This window comes from Nyctereutes procyonoides, unplaced genomic scaffold (genome assembly GCF_905146905.1).
Source record: "Nyctereutes procyonoides isolate TBG_1078 unplaced genomic scaffold, NYPRO_anot_genome, whole genome shotgun sequence".
In the NCBI taxonomy this organism is placed as follows: Eukaryota; Metazoa; Chordata; class Mammalia; order Carnivora; family Canidae; genus Nyctereutes; species Nyctereutes procyonoides.
The window spans coordinates 26251172-26266688 of NW_026575131.1; the positions used below are offsets into that span (position 1 = coordinate 26251172).

At 37.6% G+C, this 15517-nt stretch overlaps 1 non-coding gene across 1 annotated transcript; it reads right to left on the reverse strand.

The window, feature by feature from the left end:
• Nucleotides 1-12432: 12432 nt before the first annotated feature.
• On the reverse strand, nt 12433-12566 carry LOC129522610 (U4atac minor spliceosomal RNA). Its single transcript, XR_008666919.1, has one exon. It is a non-coding gene; the product is annotated as a U4atac minor spliceosomal RNA (small nuclear RNA).
• Between the last annotated feature and the right edge of the window lie 2951 nt (nt 12567-15517).

Consider the following 15517-nt stretch of genomic DNA (forward strand, 5'->3'; position numbering starts at 1 on the left):
TGCCACAACTCACCCCACTAGCAACATCCCTCATCAGAGGGTGTACTTACTGTGATCAGTGGACCTGTGCTGACATATCATTATCAACAAGTCCATAGTGTACATTAGGGTTCACCCTTGGTGGACATTCTATGGGTTTGGACAAATGTATAATGACACGTAGCCGGCACTGCAGTATTGTACAGAATAGTTTCACTGACCTAAAAATTGTCTGCGTTCTATATATCCCTCTTACCCCCAATCCTCTGGCAACCATTGATCTTTTCATGGTCTCCATAGCTGGTAATGGGCTTTTGGGCCACATGATTTGACCCATATCATAACCTCAGTATGTAGTGAGCTTTCCTCCTTTTCCAACATCTTGAAGTTTTGCATTTTTGTTCTAATTGGAGGTGGCTGATTACTATAAAGAGAAACTCTCAAGCTTGTGCAAGTAAAGGGAAAGGTCATTGATGGATACAAGTAATATAGTTGGGTTTGAGGGTGTGAGCTTTATCAGACTGAACTGAGTTTTAACCCTTTTGCTACCAGTCACCAATCATGAGATGTGGGAGGACAAATTACTTAAATCCCTCTAAACCTCAGTCTTGTCATCGGTAAAATGAGAATTATAATAGTTCTTCATAGGGTGGTTTGAGGATGAAATGAAACAGTGTATGGAAAATGCCTTGAATTGGTACTTAGAAATACTAACCACTATATGTCACAAATTTGGATTTCAAATCTTTGTGAGATAGTAGGTGGCAAGTGGTTAGGGATGGAAGATACTTCTGTATCTCTGAGGCCGCACATTTAGCCTTATTGTCTCCTTCAGGTCTCCCCCCATCACCCTTTTTTAATCTTTTAATTTTTTCTCTCTCTTGACTAGCTTCCTTAGTTTTCTCTTTCGGTGTCTTTACTGACATGGCCAGTGTCACCACTCATCCTAAAATCTACTTGACTTTATATTCCAGTGCCATCATTAATTGACTAGAGATTCTGAATATCTCAGATCAAACTCTCATTAATGACAGCCTGATTGGTTGCTGGTCAGCCAATGGGTGGACACATTGGGTCAATTTTTCACTCACAGTATCATTAAACTAATGTCCAGGTTGCTGACTTCCAACACCAAATAAGTGCTACAGTTCATCCTACTTTGAGTTTGAAAGTGAGTTTCAAAGTGTTTTGTTCTATCATCCCTGATACTCTGGCTTTCAGATTTACGGCCTTGAAAAAAAAAATGCTTTCCTTGTCTAAAATCCAAAAGATCTGCCACTTAATATGTTCAGGCTTCTTGTAAGTTCTGCAAACCTTTCAAAGGGACATTTCGAAAGCTTCTAGACAAAGATAATTGTGTCAAAAGGGAAACAGCTGTCTCTGTATTTGCTGAGGAGAATAAAATTAAACAAATAGCAGAGATGAGACTCACGGTATAATTAAAATGGGATTATTGCGGCATTTGACTCACCAGCCGGGAGCTGGATTCCTCTGCTTCTATATCTATTCTCTTTCTATTCTTTCATTCCCTCATTGTATCCCATCTTTCATTCAGCATTTTCCTATCATTGAACCAGAATGCTTTTCGTCCTATTTCATATCATGTGTCTCCATACTTCTACTTCATCACCATTCCTCCCCTCCAGCATCTTTTGTTCTTTTGTGTTCTGTTTGTTTTGTCCATTTTATTGCTGTTTTTGTTATTGTTTTGTTTTGCTAAGAGAAAAATATGATGCATTATTACATTATTTTCCTTTTATTAATTTCTGGGAACAATGATTTTAGCTTTTTGTGTGGTGAGATCTCTCAGGACTCATTAAAGTCAGTTTCAAAAGCATCGTATTAATCTCTTGCTGTTTACATGTAAGCAATTTCAGCCAGTTTTCCAAATGTTTACATACGTGGTCAGAAACTGTGGTTTACCTCCCGACTTTGTTTGGGAAAACCAAACTAAAACAGCAAGGCTTTTTCTCTTTTGCGTGGGTTCATGACCATAAAGTTTTGTCCTCGAAGAGGATTGACATTGTTCTGTTGTGTTGTGTATGTTATTAATTCACAAAGTAATTCATGCTGAAAATCTCAAAAGTCATATCAGTCAGAAAAGATTTATGTGCATTTAAAAAGGTGCTAGCATTTTAATTTTTATTGTCTTTAAAAAATTAAATCCAATAATTAACATAAGTGTATTACTAGTTTCAGACATAGAGTTCAGTGATTCATCAGTCTTATATAACACCTAATGCTCTTACATCAAGTGCCCTCCTTAATGTCCATCATGCAGCTACCCCATCCCTCCACCTCCTTCCCTTCCAGCGACTTTCAGTTTGTTTCTTGTGATTAAGAGTCTCTTATGGTTTGTCTCCCTCTCTGGTTTTGCCTTGTTTTATTTTTTGCTTTCTTACTCTATGCTCCTCTGTTTTGTTTCTTAAATTCCACACATGAATGAGATCATATGATAATTGTCTTTCTCTGATTGACTTATTTCACTTAGCATAATACCTTCTAGTTCCATCCACATTGTTGCAAATGGTCAGATTTCATTTTTTGGATGCCTGAGTAGTATTCCATTCTTTCTCTATATATACCGCATCTTCTTTATCATGACATCGGGCCCTTTCTACAGTTTGGCTATTGTGGACATTGCTAGCATTCTTATTCATTAAAACATCACAATAACTGATCAGTAGTATTTTTTATTGGTTCATGCCACAAATATTAGGTGAGTGTCTTTGAAGACCTAGAAGAAAAAGAGGTGAGAGGGTATAAGATAGACACAACTCAGCAGCCATTTAGTGGAAGAGTCAAACAATAAATGAGTAAGCTGTAGAATTTTTTGAATTTCCCATGTTATTGCAGAATATCTATGTGAAGGATTATTAGAAACGTTTACACATTGATTTTATCCTTAGAAGGGTATCTGAAAATCACTGAATAAATGAGTTGTGTTTTTTTTTTTCATTTTAAAAAACTAAATGAATTTCCATCTTGACCTGAAATCTCAATTTATGTCCACTTAATCTTTACTCAGATATTCAACAGATATTTTCTGAGCTTCTCTTCTGTCTGTGCTCTGGGCTGCAAATATAGTGATCTCCAAAAATAATAACAGAGATGTGCTGTCTAATATTGAGTCACCTATTAGGCAAGTAATTACATACTTACATATTTATTTACAAATTTAAGTCCATACTATGAAGAAAAGTAAAGGAGCTATGAGAGCATTATAGGGGACCTAATTTAGTTTGTGGTGTTATAATACATAGCAGAGTGTTTAATTATATAGGAGCTAGAATCATACCTAGGTTTTGATTCTGACTGTGTTACTTACTAGCTTTACGATCACAGAAAAGTGACTTAACTTCTTTAGTTCCCCTTCTGTGAAATGTGCACACGAATTAGTACTTCCTATTTCAACTGCTTGTTGCAAGGCACCAAACAAGCTCTTAAACATAGAATGAGAGCTTTTAATTTATGTATTTTTAAAATTTTAAAAAATATTTTATTTATTTGACAGAGAATGAGAGAGAGAGAGAGGAAGCACAAGCAGGGGAGCAGTAGAGGAGAGGGAGAAGCAGGCTCCCTGTTGAGCAGGGAGCCCAATGTGGGGCCCAATCCCAGGATCCTGGGATCATGATCTGTGTGAAAGGCAAATGCTCAATTGACTGAGCCACCCAGATGCCCCAGAATGAGGCCTTTTAAAAAGTAGCCTTTATTGGTAATATTAATGCACTTAAACACAGAGAATACCAAGTAAGAAAATAGGCATTATTTGGAAGGCTCTGTGTGCACAAAACCGCAGTGCAGCATGGTACTAAGATTTTACTATTAACCCAGGAGCTCTGAATAGTGGGTGTCATTGAGACTTCTTTCATTCTGTAGCACTCTGTCCCTGTTTTGAATGCTGTGGCTCCATTTCCTCTTGATTCTGAAGCAGGGGGAGAACTCTGTGTGGGCCTGGTCATGAGTCTACCTGAGGTTATGTTTTACATCCATTTCCACTGTTATCTGCACGTCATCGATCTTGGTCCCTGACATGCCTTGAAATATGATCTTTGCCTCAGCCAGGCCTCTCTTCACGTCCTCCTTCTCAAAGCTAGGAGCAAAATAATTGCTTTTAAAGTGTATTTAAGACTTCAGGAGGGTAACAGAGTGGACAGCCTGAGACCCAAATGCCCTATTGATTTACAAAGCACACAACTCAGTGGCAGGCAGGCCAGCTGCTGCACCCTGCCCTTCAGTGGGTCACATGTAGGAGGCCTTCCTTGCTCCCCAGTCCTAGGAGATGGTTTTGCAAAACATGAGCAAGATTAAGGCAGCTTCTTCACTAATCAGTTTCTTTCTACTTCTATGTCAGAGTTCTCAGACAAGATGGGGGAAGAAATATGTAGACTTGGAATTCTGTCTACGTGCAGATTGTATTCTGCATCAGTTTATGGTTCAAGAATAAAAACAGCAGCAGTAATAGCAGCCAATACTTTCAGTATCTCTACAGAGTGCCTAAGACCATGCTAAAGGGCATCCTGACATGTCCTTTGTTGTTGTTGTTGTTGTTGTTGTTGTTACTACAATCTTATGGGGAAGGAACTATCATTATCTGTCTTTCAGGGATGAAGAGGCTGAGACTCAGAGATTGTCCCTTGTCTAAAGCCACGTAGCTTGTAAATGGCAGAGTTAGTGTTCCAGCCCAGGTCTTCCCGATGCAGAGTCATTGGCACACAAGACAATTGGATTATATGTGTAGATGTTTATATTCAATTGTTCACTTATTCAGCACTGATTGGTGTGTATTTATCACCTGCCTGGACAATCTAGGCATCAGAGATAAAGCAGTGAGGAACAGGCAAAATTTCCTAACCTCATTAAGCTTATATTCTAGTAGAAGAAGACAAAAATAAAATAAGTAAATTTTATAGTGCAAAGTGATAAAGGCTAAGGAGAGAAATTAATGAGGAAGGAGTAGAATTTTAAATAGGGTGTTCAGCAAAGGCTCACAGAAAAGGTGACACATTACAAACATAAAGCTTATCATTCAGGGTGTGGGACTGAGCATGTACTTGAGGTCAGTTCTTTTCTTTCCTCTTTAGAGAGCCCCAGAAGGTCTTCTTCAGGATCTCTGAGCAAGCTGTGTGTACATTGACCCAAACCAAACACAAAGACCTTTGCAAACATACGGAAGTAATCTGTTCTTTCATAAGCACTTCATTCTTGAGTCATTGGGTATGGAATTCAGCAAGTGCTTTGGTCTTAGAAATTCTATTAAGACTCCTTTTGGTTAAGAGTTGATGTTGAAATAGGTTTGGGTATGAATATAGTTCTCCCATCCAAAATAGCTTTAGGGATCTATCTATCTATCTATCTATCTATCTATCTATCTATCTATTTATCTATCTATCTATCTATCATCTATTTATCTATCTATCTATCATCTGTAAAACAGAGCTACCAGATGAATTCTCTCTTAGCTTAAATGTCACCACCAAATTCATTAGTGAGTAAAGACCCTGGTCCTGATGCCCATAGCTTCCCAATACACTTAGGAAGAAAAACACAAAATGAACAGTTGGAGGCCAGACTTGCCTCCTAGAATTCAGTCTTTTCAATCAAGAAAGTTACAGCAAATGGATATGGAAGATGTAGTATATATAAAATGATAGAATATCATGCAGCCATAAAAAATGATGAGATCGTGCCATTTACAATCACATGGAAGGACCCAGAGTGTTATGCTAGGTAAAATAAGTAAGAGAATGACAAATACCATGTAATTTCATTCATATGTGAAATCTAAAAAAAACCAAATGAATAAACAAACACAAAGCAGATTTAGATCTGTAAATATACAGAACAAACTGTTGGTTGCCAGAGTAGGGGGGAGGTGGATGGGCAAAATGGATAAAACGGAGAGTGAGATATGAGTTTCAAGTTATGGAGTGAAGAAGTCACAGGAATAAAGGGCATAGCATGGGGAATACAGACAATGATATTGTAATAGTGTTGGATAGTGACAGATGATAGCTACACTTGGGGTGAGCACAGCATAGCATATGGAAAAGTTGAATCACTATGTTTACACCTGAAATAAATGTAACATAGTGTCTCAAGCATAATAAAAAATTTAAAGTTACATAAACATAAAAGATGGCAAGAATACATTTTACACATACATACATACATACATACATACATGTTTTAGTTTTTAGCTTTTCTCCAATTATAACTAAGAACTTTTAAGATCATTGTGACAGCTTCAATGTGGACACCGGTATTATGAAATTTGTCACCCAGGAGAGAGCTTGGGCTAAAAAATTCTTTCCTACCATTTTTGAAGAAAACCATCACATAAACAGGCTAGAAAAGATAGAGATATATATAGTTTTTAAAAATCAAACTATTTTACAGTGATAGACACAACCTGAGTGGCAGCCCCAGGTGTGTAATGAATGTGCCAGCTACAAATGATTTTACCCTTTAGCAGATGCAGTGGGACCTTCCTGTCCTTGAAGAGTCATTTGCTGTGAGTCTTTGCCCTTGAAAGCAATACTACTATCTCTCCTTAAAAAGTGTCCACACTTCAGATTTTACTGTGATTCTGAGGAACCAGCACCCCACTTATTTCTAATTAGAGAGATTTGCCACGTAGAGGCTCTGCTTTGTGTGTGAGTGGCCTACAAATGCCTGGTCACAGGAGCTTTGCACCAATAGTCCATTTCCCTTCAGGTGCCAGTTTTCAACCCCACCTTGGCTTTTACTAGTTTCAAGAGTTAGGTAAGTAGGATTAATTTCTGTTTCAATATCTCCAGCTGTTTTTGAATCATTAATGCTGCTTTTACTGCAGTATATTTCCTATTCATTACAGAATAAAAATGAACATGCCTTGGGGCATTTCACTTTCTCTCAGCCTTCTCAATTTTTTTTTTTTTAAATCCATTCTGAACCTCCTAAAACTTGATGTATTCTTTAGGCTAATTCATGTCTAGTGGTGATATGCCCATTTTGCTAAAATCGAGATACTTCCCAGTCATGACATTTCATTTAATCAACTTAAAATTTCCAAGCCAATCTAAAGCAGATCAACAATTTAGACTATAGCATGAACAACAAGGTAATTCTGCACTTTTGCTGAGAAACTTAACTTCCTCCCAAAGATTTATATAGTATTATATCACTCATCCAGGAACCATTACAGTTCTTATGGAAAAACCTGTCCTTCCACTGGTGAAATGCAGAAAGATTATGAAGTAGTTGGAATTAACAGGACAGTCGTGCTAGAGTTGAAGAGTGATTTTGGAATTAGATAGCAGTGGTAAAAACCCTCAAATCTCTTCAGGGGGTTTGCCAGCAAATTAAAGTTGTCATCCAGGCAAAAGATATTATAGAGCGACAGGCAAGGTTGCAAAGAGGAGAGCAAGTGTTCCATTTCAGCCATTCATGTTCAACTTTTAAGAGCACAGCAACAAGGAGCAAAACCCACAAGTCAACAAATCACATCTGAGTCAGGTTCAGCCTGTGGGCTGTCATCTTAGAAACTCGGTTACCGGCAAAACTAGTTAGCTTGTAATTGTCTGGCCAAGACAAACAATGGGTAACCAGATGCTGATTTTACAGATAACCAAGTCTTAAATGACTTTCCATATCACTTGCATTTGTCTTTGAGGTGGGATATTTATTTATGTAACTAGTTAGGTTACTCAGTGCCTTTAGCAAAGGACTTTTTGTAGAGCATAATAAAATGGCACCCCGATGTTATAAATTCATTCTACTTAATGTGGAAAGGTCAGCCAAATGTTAACTCATGTGGTCCTCTTTTCTGCATTGGAAGCCCTCCTGTCCTGTAGCATTAATCTGTTAACTCTCTTTTGAAAAGAAATTATATATATATAAATATAAATATTATTATATATAAATATTATATATATTACTATATATAAATATAAATCACTATATATATATATATATATCATTATTCTGCTTACAGATAATATTGCCCTTTGTATCCACATATGGATTTGAAAGAAATTGCCTTTTCCCAATATTTCTTTAAACTTTTGCCATGGATCTATCCAATGGACAAGAAGGCTATGTTTCAAAAAAAAAAAAAAAATACTCAGGCTTTTTTTTTTCAAACGTGTTGAAATCAGACTCATGCAATTGATGTGATTTTAATCATCCTATCAATTGAATGATAGCATATCATCTGTAAGGTTGGGATGTGTTTCAAGGACCACTGGGTAAAAATCCCCTGCAGTGGTATTCTTCTTACTGTTAGCACCCCATGCCTTTAGAGGGTCACTGTCTTAAATGTTGCTTTTCACTTCATCAGTAATGTATTCAAGTCATCACTCTGTGGTCTCATATTTTACTTTTTCTTTCCACTCAATGGTATCAGAAGCTACCAAATCTATGTTTCATTTCTCCAGCCCCATGTGTGAATGGCTGTTGGTGTCTGGATGTGTTACTCATCCTAAGGAGCATGTCCACATTTTAAGGCAGTGTGAGAGAACCTTCCTGGCCGGCCTTAAATTGAATCTATATAGTCAGTGACTATTCTTTCTAAGCACAGGATCACCTCCAACAGATGCACAGTGCAACGTAAAGGAATATTTCTCTCCCAACCAAATAACCCTTAGAACAGTGGTCTTAAAGTATAGCTCCTAAGTCAGCAGTTATCAGCTGGGATACTTGTTAGAAATGCAAATTCTTAGGCTTAGACCCAAACCTACTGAATCAGAAACTGGGGGGGATGAGGTTTAGAAATCTGTGTTTTCATAAACCCGCTTTGCAATTCTGAGGCATGTTAAACTTACACATCCGTTTTAATATATTTTCCTCCAAGCTCTATAAACAGCCTGAATTTTTCCACCAATCTCCCCAGCTAGGCTAAATTCTAAAAGAGTAGGGAGGTCTTCTGCTTGTTTATCATTAAATCCTAGGCTCTAGCATTAATGCCAGGCATATAGTAGGTCTCCATTATGTATTTGTTGAACGTATGAAGGAAAGCATGAGTGATTGGCTAAATGCCTCCTCCTGTACTTGGCATAAAGGCCACAGCATTCCCAGCCCATTGCATTGGTTTTCTCAGGAGCTGTACTGCTTTGATTTAAATCTTTGCTTCCCCCCATCTGTCAACTATATGTCTTTTGGCAAATTGCTTAACCTCTCGTCTCGATTTTCTCATCTCTAATATGGAGATGAAAGCAGTACATCAGCTTCATATAGATTTCTATTTGTTCTTGGTTTTGATTAGATTAGTTGTGGTGGTAACGTCTGTTATTATATTACCAATAGGTACTCCTTTCCCAAGTGGCAGGCAGGCCACTCTCCATCCAACCTGCAGAGACTCTGAAAAAGGTCTAGATAGAATTTGCTTTTCCCCTTCATTGACATAATATTTGGAAGACTGGATCCTGCAGACATCATTCCAACTCCGAGCTTTGTTATCATCATCATGATTTATTACCTCATTTATTACTTTCACTAATATTTGCATTCAATGCACCACAGGAATACTTAAATGGCCTTTCATAATTTGGATGTATACATAGTATTGATGATCTGATATGATATCCATGCTGTTGCTTCCTTCTGGTCCTTCCTTCTTTCTTGACCTAGGCCTACATTCCTGCTACCTTTACCAGGACCTCAGATGGTTGTCATGGTTAAATTACTAAAATACAAACAAGTTGTTGTTTTTTCTTTTCTTTTTCTTTTGGTTCTGCCACATGCAGTAATGTGCTATTTATTATCTGCTCTGACTAATCCTCACTTCATTTCTAATGCTCAGCATTTTCCTTTCTGTGGAGAGCCATACATTGGCAGGAGTTCAAGGAAAGGCTGAAAATGCTTCGTAGAAACTATTTTAATCCCAAACAGTTAACGTTTGGAGAACAGGTTGAAACATATGTAATATAGGCACCAAAATGTAGGCAATTATCTCCACAGGGCAAAAGGGGACAGAGAATAAAGGCCATGCTGCCCTGAGGTCGAGGGTAAAGAACTGAAGAAACACCTTCCTTGGCTTTCCAAGGGTCACAGTGTCAACCAAAGAATGAAATGATAAGACAAATGGAACAGCTTGATAACAACCAAATGGGTGTATTTATTCGCACAATTCAAGCCTGACTACTGGAGTTCTTATCCTGTCCACTGACAGCCATTCTGAGCATTGTAACAAGAACCAGAACTTGATGTCTAGAAATTCTTAATGGTACTCTGTACAAAGTGGATGAAAGGTGACAAGCCAGAGGGAATGTGTGCAGAAATTTTGACTCAAAAATCCTGTGACTTTCAGTGATTCTTTGTGTTGGCTTCAACCTTTGAACAACGTAAAGACAACAGCTGCTGCCTAATGTTTCTGAAGATAGAAATGGATGTCCCAGAGTTAGAGAGTAGTGTTTTGTTTAAATCATGTTGTGCTGTTCTTGGAGCATTGCACGGGACACAACATGCTGCCTCTCTCATGGTTTCATCTTGTCATTTAATCATGTGTATTCTCATACACACACACACACACACACACACACACCATCTTTGGTAAAGCACTATATGTTACATTGCTGTAAGGCAGCATTATTATTCAATATCTACCATGCAGCTATTATGCAGTGTGATTTTCAGAAAGGAAGAACACTGTCAGAAGCTTAATACCACCTTGCAGGATCAGTTAGGGGAAAAATATGAGCTAAGGAGGCGGAAATCCTTGTTTAGAATTACAGAGAAATTATGACAAGCTGTGAAAAGTTCCATAGGCTTTTGTAGCACTGAAATCTTTCCTCTAGGACCAACTTCTATGAAAATATACTACGCCTGGAATTTGCCCTGTCAAAGCCAGACATATTTTTTTAATTGAATCTTGCTCTGAGAGTAGTGAATTTTTTTCCCCATCTGTAATTTGCTTTTTATGTGAATGGAGAGATGTTCTGTTTCTCTTCTTTGGAGGGTTGTCGTATTCCTGTAAAAACAATCAATGTTGGGCCATTTATCTCTTGCTTCATCAAACTGTGATGTGGGCTATAAGTACGTGTATGTTCGCAATATAGATTTTTTATTTCTGTATTTTACAGTCATATTATTGGCAAGTGGCTCTCATTTATTTTCCAGAACATTTCTAAGCTGATGACAACTCTTTAGTCTTTGTTTGTTAACTGTGTCCTGTCTGTCTACCTTTTCATGTAATAATTGCTTTCAGGGAATAAAACAGAAATGGGGTATTGCTTTGTTTAATATTTTTCAAATCAAATACCCCATAGCACAACCATCTGTGAAAATACATTTCAGCTTTCATCAAATTCTGCCAAGACTTTTTTGAGGATTAATAATCCCTTCATGTGGCATGTTTCTATGGCTAATGTAATTTTGTTGGGCAAAGCCTAGGTTATATTTATGTTCTGACTCAGGTTAAAAAAAAAGGGCTTGTTGAAGAGAGAAAAAAATTGACTATTTTCACTCCTAAATTTGTGTTACTAGCAGAACAAGTGCCTTTGAAATGGAAAATATTGTTGAGAGGCTTTTCTTGGTGGAAAATGTGGAAGTAAAAGCTATATTCATTATTCTTATATGTGGAGTCCAATTCTGTATCAGTGAATGGCCCTTAACAGAGCTACATACATATTAGCAGAACATGGACTGCCTGGTGCCTTTCAAGCTTTTTCTTTGATTTATTCTGGGGAAAGGGTCTTGTGCTTCAGTTGTTTCCTCTCAGCAATTGTGACCTTGTCCTTCCTGCCCATCTTTATGTTCTACATATGATTTTCCCACTTTCCATTCCCTAAAGGCCCACTAACACAGAGCTGTTGCATGTAAGGGCAAGTGGGGCAGGTTGTGGCAGGGACTCCAAAATAGGATACAACATGAAGTAACTAGAATTTTATTAAGGCACTCCATTGTCTTTGAGTTTCTTGGCTACTTCTTCCCATAGGAATTTCTTAAAGGGTATTTGTAGTCTCATGTTCTGGATTCCCACCATATTGCTAGAGCTCCTGTCCCCAGACTGTCCTAATTCGCTGCATTTGGCTGGGAAACAAGACATACTCAAATGTGGTCATTGAGAAGAATGTAGTGAAGGCACTCTTATTTATAAAGCCATAGGCCAAGTGTAGGGAAATAAACTACGTACAATCAGTTCTGTTATAACACTTCTTTTGAAAACACCGATTTATCCCAATGCCGTTGGTATCTCCTGGAACATTTTGGACCTAGTTTTGCATTTGCTTATGTGTGATTACATCCATGAAAAGCATTTGGTGAATGCAGAAATCTGCACCCAGTTGAACCAAACAGTGGAGAAACACACAAAATGCACACTCCTTCCCTTAAACATCCACTTTACATCTCAGTTCACCACCTTGTCACATGCCACACCATTCCCACCTGCTATAGGAACTTCTTTTCACATTTCAGATTCACTTCCTGCTGCCACTATGCAACAGTTCCCAAGCTGCAACCCACATGAAATGTACTTCCAAGCAAACTCCAAGGTCTTTTCAAGGTAAAATATGTATCGTCTCTGAGTGTTTCTTGTTAAGGCATTAGCAATACTGCCCTCACTAGGAGCTCATTGGACAGTAGTGCAACCTCAAGAAAAGGATGATTTCTCTGCGTGTTTCTTAATCATGTCACAATCAAGTGTAACACTGTCAACTATTTTTATTAGATCCCTGTTTTAAAAATGTCATAGATATTTTGTGTCTGTGCGTGCCTTCCATTTCCCCATAAACCTCTTGGTAGTTTTTGCAAAATTTTGTGTAGCATGATGATTTTCAAGAATATATATGTTGCTTATAGCAGACTGCATTTTGGAGCACCCTGTGGCTGAGAAGAGCAGGGAGCTGTCATTGCTTTTGGGCCAGAAGGACCAGGACAGAGAAACAGTCTCTGGACCCTGAGGGGAAGGGACCCTAGAGCAGAGGGTTGCTTAGCATCTGCTAGCCAGAGGCCTAGCATAAAGAGAGCCTAGGGAATAAACACCCTGTACTCACTCCCCTCCCACTCTCCAGTCTTTGGCAGTTACCTCCTATTGGCAGAACCCAACTGGAAGCCAGGGGGTTAGGGAGTCTGTTTATTGCCCTCCACAGAGGACAAGTTAAACACAGTGCGTAGGGCAGGACCAAGGAATGGATATGAAGTCATCCTCTTACCCAACACCATTAGGGAAGTTACTTTTTAAGGAACCGTTTTTATTTTATTCCCTAAATCAACTTTATTCTTCTCTTTCTGGATGTCTTATCTAGGCTGGGGGTTGAGGACATTCATAAAGGTGTTTTTCTAAACAAAGGAAAACTTTCTGCCAAAAAAAAAAAAGAGAGAGAGAGAGAGAGAATCAGCACTCCTTCTAATCCACCAATTGAAATAGCCAATTAAAAAAATAACACATTTCTTCCCACTTCTCATTATATGCTCACAAATAACTGTATCTGTCATTTCCACTGGAACCCCCTTCAAAGGGCAAACATGTTTTCACCTTTAATATTTGAATTTTGCCCAGATTGGTTGGATACTGTTGCATAATTCACTACTTTTTGTGCTTGGTCAAAAATAAGAATATCAAATGGATGGTATAACTTACTTGCTGATATATTGCTCTACAATTTGGAGATTGGCTTTTCTTATAGTTCCATTAAAAGACAATTGGCTATTTTCTTCTCATCTGTAAGTACTGGAATGAGAAGAAGGGGGCTTGAAATGAGTCTCTGTAGGTACTGCCCATTTTCCAGATGCCCCAGCTTGATCTGAAGTTCAGAAAAGACAGTGAGTTGATAGTCTTAAGGGTAATTATTCAACAGGATGTTAGAGCTTAAATGAGTCAGTTCGTCATTTATTAGGATATGTCTTCCCTGCCTAGAAAGAGCCTGCAAACAAAAGGAGAGATATTCATGTGTCCTATAGAGTTCAGATGTTTATTGGAGAAAAACAATACAAAAAATGTCAAACTTCAAAAGAAGGGTAGACATATATATTTCTTAAAAATTTCCTCAAAGTTTCCTTTTTTTAAAAAAAAAAAAGAGGCTCAAGTCTTATTCTTTCATGAGTAAAATTAATTGCAACATTAGCCATAATTCACTTTGTTTCATGCTAAAATGGAATTGATTGCTTATACTGGTTAGCCTATCACTGGGGAAGGAAATTTGATGATGTAGATAATGTTGACAGGGATAATGGAGATGAAAATTTAGATCCTACTGCAGGCTCATGTACTTTTAAAATGGAGATATATAATTCATACATTATAAAATCCATCCTCTTGCAGTGTACAATTCAGTGATTTTTAGCATATTCACACAGCTGTACACCTATTACCACTACCTAATTTCATAATATTTTTATCACCCCAAAAAGAAAACCCATATTTGTTAGCTGTTACTCTCTGTTCTTCCTACCCCTAACTCTTGGCAGCCATCAATCTATTTTCTGTTCTACGCATTTACCTATTCTGGACATTTCATGTAAATGAGATCGTGTCATATATGGCATTTTTTGCATCTGACTTCTTTTCTTACCACACTGTTCTAAAGGTTGATCCATGTGTAGCATGTTTCAGTACTTCATTCCTTTTTATTGTCACATAATATTCCACCAAATACCACATTTTGTGTATCCATTAATCAACTGATGGGCATTTGGATGTTTCTACTCTTTGGCTGTAGTGAATAATGCTGCTGTGAACATGCATGTACATATTTTATTATGGATATACATTTTCATTTCTCTAGTAGTGCAGGTGCTGAGTCATGTAGTGACTCTAAATATAATCTTTTGGTGAACTACCAGACCATTTTCCAAAGTGGACACAAAATTTTGCATTCTTACATGGCATATGGGGGTTCCAATTTCTCCATATCTTTTCCAACAGTTGTTAGCATCTATTTGATTATAGACATTTTATTGGGTGTGAAGTCATCTTTCACTATGATACATCTTTCACTGTAGTCACACAGATCTTTCCTTTTTTCCTCCAAGTTTTTGTTTATTTATTTGATGGAGAGAAAGAGCACAAGCAGGGGGAGCTGCAGAGGGAGAGGGGAATGGAGGAGCGGGCTTCTCATTGAGCAGAGAGCTGACATGGGGCTCAATCCCAGGACTTCAGGATCATGACCTGGGCTGAAGGCAGACATTTAACACACTGAGCTGCTCAGCTACCCCTCATTATGATTTTTATTTGCATTTCCCTGATAGGTAATAATGTTGAAATCTTTGCAGTGCTTGTTGGCCATTGGTGTATCTTCTTTGGAGAAATGTCTACTCAGATCCCTCATCATTTTCTTATTGGGCTATTTGTTATTTTATTTTTGCATCGTAACAGTTTTTTTCTATACTCCATATATGAGTATCCTATCAAATATATGATTTGCAAATATTTTCTGTCATTCTGTAGGTTATCTTTTCATATTCTTAATGGTATCCTTGATAGCACAAAAGTTTTTAAATTTTTGAGGAACTTTAATTTATCTACTTTTCTTTTGTCTTTTGACAACCTTGCTTAATCTAAGATCATTAAATTTTTCTCCTATATTTTCTTCTGGCGGTTTTATAGTTTCATCTCTTA